The sequence below is a fragment of the Vidua macroura genome, chromosome 4, assembly GCF_024509145.1.
Source record: "Vidua macroura isolate BioBank_ID:100142 chromosome 4, ASM2450914v1, whole genome shotgun sequence".
Lineage (NCBI taxonomy): Eukaryota > Metazoa > Chordata > Aves > Passeriformes > Viduidae > Vidua > Vidua macroura.
Genome location: NC_071574.1, coordinates 10,538,294 through 10,546,838, shown reverse-complemented (window position 1 = coordinate 10,546,838; position 8,545 = coordinate 10,538,294). Strand labels below are relative to the sequence as shown.

The 8,545-nt window shown below is 38.8% G+C and overlaps 1 long non-coding RNA gene across 1 annotated transcript; it reads left to right on the top strand.

Moving 5' to 3' along the window:
• The first annotated feature begins 3,188 nt into the window (after positions 1-3,188).
• On the top strand, positions 3,189-8,325 carry LOC128806885 (uncharacterized). The gene is made up of 3 exons (XR_008436969.1): positions 3,189-3,716; positions 6,911-7,046; positions 8,091-8,325. It is a non-coding gene; the product is annotated as an uncharacterized LOC128806885 (long non-coding RNA).
• The last annotated feature ends 220 nt before the right edge of the window (positions 8,326-8,545 follow it).

Genomic DNA, 8,545 nt, shown 5'->3' with positions numbered 1-8,545 from the left:
ACATCAAACAAAAAGCTTGTCAGAAAGTCATTAGTAAGAAAAAAGCAACAACTACTACTGCCAAATAGGTTTGTACATCACCTGCCTCCTGTGCTTATGATTTATTACATCTCTTTCTGCATAGAAAGGTGATTTAGAGAGAATTTGTTTGAATATTAAACTCTGGAAAGTACTTGGGGTCTGCTAGAAAGGCAAGACTTATTTCAATGTTTCCAGTTGAAAATCTTTCAATTTTTGTCTGTGGGCTGTCCCATTAGAAAGAAGACACAAGACTCTGCTTCCACTGAACTCATGCTGCATGGAAACAGTAAAATGAGGAGAAGAGAATTGAAACTGAGAAAATTTGGCTTATATGTCAACAACTGTTAGAACATTTATGAAGTTTAATGTCCTGGGGTGACTTTATGATGCTGAATTGTATCCCCATTTGTCTGTTTAGCCCAGCAATAAGTTTTGCACCTTTAAGACTGGTTCTGAGAGTGAGGCTGGGGGAAAGAAGAAAATCTTTTCCCAAACCAGTTGGGGGAGGGGCTGCTTGAATCTGCTTTCTAGAGAAACCCCTTTAGAAGTTTTTTTCCCAAATTTGCCCTAAACCAGGACAGCACAATAGCTTCATTAACACTTTAAGAGAATAAAGACCTCAGGGCAAAGAAGTGGGTTTATATTTTAAAGAGGTGTCAGGCATACATATCCTCATGGCTGTTGCTTTTATTGTAGTCAAAAGAAAGTTAGAAACCAGGCATATTTTCTAGTTTTAACCACAGAGATTGGTGGAAAAGTGATGTATGCACCTATTGCAGTTACACAGCCAAGAAGACAGCATTTACAGATGGATCAATTATTTAATTTATTAATTGTGGGGTAAAATGTACATGCAGAAGCAATCCCCTTTATACTAAGCACATAGAGTATGTTTCAAGAAATACAGAAATTCATTGTGTTAAATAGGAAGCTATTTTAAAAAATCCTTGAAAATCAGGCTTTTGTTTAATACATTATTAACCCCTTCTTGCAACTGAACTGGCATTATTCATTTTTGAGTTCACTGCTGCACTATGGTTGCTCTCTTTCTGTGGAAACATAGTATTTTTTTTCCTATGAGGTGCTATGATCAATTGCTAAGAGGGCTGGGTTTTTGCAGAGAAGCAGAAACCAGGCTTTACAGCTTCTTAACCGAAGCCCAGTGCCCTGAAGTCCACTATTATGCCACCACTACCATTTCTACAAATCCAGTGTCTTCCATCATCATTGCAATGGCCTGCAGCTGCTTTCACACAGCTCAGTTACACTGAATACAAATCCAAGGCACGTGGATTCTGCTCCAAGCTACAAGTGATCTCCTTCACCACCCATTCCTACACTTCATCATTTCTCACCGTCCTACAGGGAACTTCCCACCTGCTCCTAGAGAAGCCTTAAGGCCCTTTAAAGGACAAGAATCACTTATGTTAATATTTGCCCTAGTATATAGTGCACAGGAATCTAAAACACTGTTATTTCATTTATAAATTGTGCTCAAAATAACAACTGAGAGCCTTTTGTCGTGTTCTATTTCTAAATTCAACATTTCAAATGGCCACTTGGAGCTCTGCTTCCTTAGATAATCCTCATCAATCAAGGTAACTGGCTTTGAACTTGTTTCTCTTATTCTTAGGTATAGAGATCACCTCATACTATAAGTAAGTGTTGATTGTATTGAGGGAGTGCTGATTGTCCTGTTTGAAAGTTTCTTTTTCTTCTCTTGAAATACCACTTTTCATTCATATTGTTAACTTTATTATGGATTTCCTCATAAAAACAATAAATAATTTTTATTTTAATTCTTCCATGTAAGGAAACATCAGGCTTATTATCAGGTTTGGTTAAGAGGTGAGGTTTCAGGAAACACAGAAGGAAAACAAGCATTTTCTCTGCTGCAGCTTGCTCCACTGGGAAAGCCTTCTACTATTAAAAAATCTGCTGCTGTCAGAACTGACAGTCAGGCACAATCCTCTGCCACTGATAAACCAGAGAGTAGGAATCAAACTAGAAAGCAGCCTCACCACCCTGGATTTTAGGGACTGAGCAATAGGCTCAGCTTTCTCAGTGTCACAGCCACCAGGACAGGATACCAGCTTTCCTCCATGCCAGACCAAGATCCATTACTCCAGCCTTGCCAGTCTTTCCACAGTCCTAGAGTGCCCTGCACACAGCTCCTAGGGCTAAAGATGTATCGTGTAGTGCATCTTAAAATCAGTTCACTTTTTCACTTTCACAACAGAGTAATACATGTTTGGAGCCTAAATTCAAGCAGAAGGTCCTCCAAGACTGCTTCTGCTGTGGCTTTGCATTTTCTAGATCTATTTTGTGTGCATCTTGCATTCATTGTTTCAGTATACTGAAGAGCAAAATCTCTGCAGATTGACTTAGAAAGCAACAAAATAAAAAATACACTTCTAAAGCATTAAAAAATCCAAACAGGCATCAAACCTGAATTTACAAATAATCTTCTAGTTATTTAAATATAAAATATTCTACGGAAGCATGGCTCCTGAGCATGAATAAGGCATTCGTGAATAAAGGTCTGGAAGTAACAGAGCGGGATGCAGATGCTCTGCACTAGCACAGAGCAATGCTACCACCTTCTGGAGAACTACAGGCAGCCACTGCTCGGCTCCGATGGAACTCTCTGTTCCTCTGGCATAAAGAGCAGGATACATTTAACGTAAGAGAATGTATCGTTAAACCTTCAGTACAAGAAAATGTGCCCCAATTGCATCGCAATAATAGGGAAAATTATTTTAACTTGACTGCCTTATTTCAGTGAAGAATTTTGTCTTTTATTATGCATTATCCACTAACTTGTCACACCAACTAACAAGGAAAGTGCTTCTGCAGGTCAATTCTGAAGTTTACATGATTCACCAAAATGCACACGCTCATTTTCAGACGCGTACAGTGTTGTGCAGCAATGAGATCGTGATGAGAGTTGTTCACTGTTGAAGATCACTGCCTTTCTGCAGACATATTTTGACTGAGCAGCCTAATGCAGCACCTCAGAATTCCAAAACATCTGTTGCTAAGCATTCTGCAGAGATGTGAAGTAGTTCATTGTCAAAGCAGTCATCCTGTTGTGCTCTAAAAAAGAGAGGACAAACTGGAAAGAATCTTGTCCAAGTACATCCATGCTGTAGATGTAGCAATGAAAGAGATATTCCCACAATATTTTTTCCTGTTTGAAATACTGCTTTCCCTGGACAACATATTCATTCTGCAGAACACAAACTAGCTTAAAAAAGGAAATACTACAAATGTTTATAAAAGTACTTTTAAACTTCCAGGAAAAGTATAAAAGCAAAAGAGCAAAAGATTAATTTAAAATTCTCTAAGCTGCCAAGACTTAGCTGCAAGACTGCTTCATAAAGAGCGTTTACTTCAAGTTATGTACAGCAAAAAGCTTAATGGCAAATCCCATAGAAAACTTTGATTACATTGAACTATTTTTCTCTATTTGATAAATAGAAGATATTTTCCCCAAAACAACTGTGTTCTGGACATCACTGGCATTGCGCAAGCTGTTTGCACACATCAATAGAGGAGTATAACCTTCAATATGGAGGTTTAAACCTTCAATTAAGACATTTATAAATTGAATTCTATCTCAACATCCAACAATCAAATGCAACTCTTGTTCCAAAGCCTGCGTGAAGATTCGGAGCAACTTACAGATCACAGAAGTGAGGGTTTGTACCTTTTCTTTCCCCCTGGGTTTTTTTTGGTCTATTTTCAACCCTTATACTTTTAAAGTGGATTTTAGGCTACTTACTTACATTTTCAGGCTACTTTTTCTCCAGACAGAAGAAAAAAACCAAAAAACACCAGAAAAAGAAACCTAAACACAGTGTTACACATTTCTCCCAGATAAGATGGCATGGAGGAAAATTTAGAAAGTCTACTTCCTAAATCTTTATCATCTTCCACCACCCATCCAAAAGTTTACATGTAACTTAAAGTTCCTTGTTTCTTCTCTTTCTCCTGCACCATCCTGTCACCATCACCCTTGCTACAAAAGCCTACTGGCTTCTGCTCAAAAATATTTAGCTATAGATAGTACAGACACAGACAAAAGTCTGTTCTTATGAACACAATCTGAAGAGATTCTTAGCAGGACATGAAGAAATTAGTATAGAAAATTCTCTAATCTGCTGGTATTTGGTACATCATGTACTCATTACATACAGAATAATCCAGTAATTGCCATAAACTAAAATTAATAATGTATAGCAGAAGCTGAAAATGAGCAGGAAGCACTTCTCAAAGTCAAATTTCAAAAATCACATACTATAGAAAAATTTGCAAAAAAAATTAAATCATCATGAAAGGTGCACAAAAGGAATCAATTATGAACTGGGAGGAGGAAACTGTTTAAAAGTTGGTCTCACATCTAAAGCAATAAGCTTCTGGGTTTTGTTTTTAGCTAGTTGTTGTGGTGTGACACTGGCCAAATGCTAGGCACACATGAAAGTTGCTCACTCACCCTCTCCTGTCAGAGCTGGGCAGAGGAGAGAGAAATTTAATGAAGGCTTCATCAGTTGAGATAAATTCCAGGAAAAAACAATCCAAGGGCAAAACAGGTTCAATTTAGAGTTACAACGTCATTTGAATTTATTACGGACAGAATCAGAGAAAGATAATGAGAAGTAAAATAAGCCCTTAAAAACACCTTTTCTTCCCCCAGCCACTCCCTCCTTGCCACCAATAGCACAGGGGGACAGAGCGTAGGGATTTTGCTCAGTTCATCACCTGAGGTTTTCTTCTGCTGCTCAGGGAAGGGAATTCTTCCCTTGCTGCACTGTGGGGTCCCTCCCACAGGAGACACCTGTGAACTTCTCCAGGTGGTTCCAATCTCATCAGCAGCAGTCCTACCAAAATTGCTGAAATGTGAATCCCTTCCAGAGGCAAACATTCCTCCCAAAACTGCTGTGAGGTGGGTCTCTCTTTCAACGAGGTGCAGTCCTCCAAGGTCAGGCTGCGCCAGCCTGGAAACATGGTCCATCTCTCTCCACCAGGTCTCCCACTGGACCAGAGCCTCCTCCAGGCTCTCCCACTCTGGTGAGGGCACCTGCCCCACGGGCCGTGGGTGGATCTCTGCATTCCCCGTGGATCCCCAGGGGCTGCAGGGGCACAGCTGCTTCACCATGGTCTCACCATGGCCTGCAGAGGAATCTCGGCTCCGGTGCCTGGAGCACCTCCTTCCCTTCCTTCTACCCTGACCTTGGTGTCTCCATGTTGTTTCCCTCACATGTTCTCATCTCCTTCTCTTCTCTGGCTGGAATTAAAACTGCACCACTACATTGCGTTTGATTTCTTCTTAAATATGTTATCAGAGAGGTGTTACCATCATCTCTCATTGGCCCAGCTTTGGCCAGCAGCATGTCCATCTTCAGAGCCATCAGGTGGAAGCTTCTGGCATCTTCTCACAGAAACCACCTCTGTGCCCCCCCTGCTACCAGAAACCAGGCTGTGCAAAACCAACACACTAGTCTGACAGTTTCTATAAAGCATTACTATAAAAATCTAAATTTTGTCAATACAGCTCTTAGGAAAGAAACAAGTATAAAAACACTTCTTTGTGATATATAAACAAAAAGTAGTATAAGCTCTGAAAAAGGCTGCTTGTCATATTTGAAAATTATCCAAATATGTATTATATAACAAAAGAAATACAGAAATACACATATTATTCAACAGAAGCCTAGAAGATTTCAAAACAATAAAATAAAACCTGGAAAATTTGGCCTTCTTAGAAAAGTAAAATTTAGGAACTGGAAAGTCTTGTGAGTGATAAAAGTGCATAGGGCCTGGAAAGTAATAAATTGAAATTTGAAATTGGATGGTGACTTCTAATTGTTCTAGATCCTACCTCCTAGGACAGTGAGAGAAATTGCTTGTTTTTCATTAAGTAAACATTGCTGGAAAGGACCTGGGGGTGCTGGTGACAGCTGCTGAACATGAGCCAGCTGTGCCCAGGTAGCCAACACAGCCAGTGGCATCCTGGCCTGGATCAGCAATAGTGTGGCCAGCAGGACCAGGGCAGTGATTGTCCCCCTGTATTCAGCACTGGTGAGGCCACACCTCGAGTGCTGTGTCCAGCTCTGGGCCCCTCACTACAAGAAAGATGTCAAGGTGCTGCAGCATGTCCAGAGAAGGGCAACGGAGCTGGAGACATTTCTGGAGCACAAATCCTGTAAGGAGCAGCTGAGGGAGATAGGGATGTTTAGCCTGGAGAAAAAGAAGGTTAGGTGGAACTTATTCTCTAGTACTCCTTGAAAGGAGGCTGTACCCAGGTAGAGGATGGCCTCTTCTCCCAGGCAACCAGTGACATGATGAAATGGCCACGAGTTGAACCACAGGAGGAGGTTTAGATTGGATATTAGGAAAAATTTTGTCAACAAAAGGTTTGTCTAGCATTGGAACAGGCTGCCCAGGGAAGTAAGAGGGTCACCCTCCCAGGAGGTGTTTAAAACACATGTAGATATGTCACTTGGAGACACAGTTTAGTGGTGAACATGGCCATTCTGGGTTAGTGGTTGGTGCCAATAATCTTAGAATTATAGAATCAGTAAGATGGGAAAATACTTCTAAGTAGGGAAGGTGAGATTTTTAACTGAACATCAGCTTCTACAACAGAAGAGATCTAGTCTTGTTACCTAGAAATTCTTGCCCTATAAGCCAACTTCAAAAGATGTTACACTGCCAAATTACAACCACAGCCTTTAAAGAACTGGCAAATATTTGAAGAAATGAAGTCTTTTTTCCAGACAGCTTATAGTCTTAGGCAAATAACTGTAAATGTTGCTCATTTTTAAGTAGAATTTACATTTAGAATGAAGGCTACTCATGAGATGTCAATCACTGTGTCTGTCTTAAGTTCACAGCTCCTCTCTAAAGGATTCAACAGAACTACCATAAGGATACACAATACATTCCATAAGCTGGAGGAGTACCCATTGCTTTAATTTCTCCATGTTCTTCACTGTACCCTTGAGATGGGATAATTACATCAAGTATGTACAACATTTTTTCCTATTAACTAAGATTAGCATTTGCCTACTTGTGCAAGTTTCTTGTCTTCTTAGTTTTCTGTCAGAAAGCTACAGGTCAACAAAAGGCATAAGCCAGGAAGAGGGCAGAGGTAGGCACTGCTTAATCTAAAGACAGAGTTAAAATTTAGTTTAAGAAGTCAGAACCTTGGTTTAGGTTTCTGTTTTAATAATTTGAGATCAGCTCTAAGTATCCTCAGCAACAGCACTCAAATTCACTGCCAACATAATTTTTCAATATTTAAAATATAGTGCAAAAGACGTGTAGAATGAGAATGAGTGTGTTTAATTAAGTCAGAGTGAAAAATGCAAACATTCTATTTGTTCACTTCACAAAGATTTAAATGCACACAAAATTTTATAATAAAGAAGTTCAAGATGTTATTGCATTTTTAAAGTATTTTTATTAGACAGTAGGTTCATTATAAGAAATTGACTGCACTTCAATGCCACAACAGGGAGCATGTTCAAAGATTCAGTATTGCATTCACAAGTAAAACAAAAACTTGCAATAAATCCCATAAGACTAAACTCTCTGTGGAATCCTAAAATATAAAGATGATGAAGTTGTCAAACATACTTATTTGTAATTATTTTATTACATTTCAAGTAATTGAAATGTAATAAATCACTAAATAAATTTCATTATTGAAACAGTAAGAAATTCAAATAATCTTTAGCACACAAAACAGGGACTTTGTTAGTGTCATGAAGGAATCCATTCTCTTTCAGTCTTGATCCATCAAATTTCAACTAGCTGTCTGAACTTCAATTGTTTTCTGGCTGCATTCAAGTCTATAACTGCTCAACACAAATTAGGCCATCATTTTTAAGTAAAGCTTTGATTCTTTTTATTCATCCATAACATCCTCATTCATAGGCTAAACAGAGAAAGAAGGTCAAGGGTAAAGGGGGTGATCAGTTGAAGACTTAAATCAGAACACCATTATGTTATGTGGTGAGGGGACAAAAAATATCACAAACCCTAATATTCTATTTTACATATAGGTCCCAAAATCACTACCATTGATGCCTCCTAGAAGTCAGAAGCATATGGACTTCATGCCTGTGAAGCCAAGATTTTGTGCAGGATCTTGTTCTGGGTACAATTACACAGAGCTCTAAACCAGATGGTTTCTATTCTGTTGTAGAAAAAGGATAAATTTGACATCCCTAAAACTGAAGCAGATGAACCCAGAATCTGTAGTCTGGGGTGCTCCTACCTACACCTCAATTACTTAAAATGTTGGGCATTCTCTTGTATTTTACTGATATTTCATAAAGATTAACTAAAATTAAAAGGATGAAGGAAAAAAATAAACTTGGTTATTTTAAATGTTTTTTTCCCACAATTGATGTACTGTTCTCAGTCTTGATGTCTCAAGTTTGTCTAAAAACAAGCAACAAATTCATATTTGAGCTGCAAGTAAAACAAAATGAATATTGACAGATTTAACTGAAAA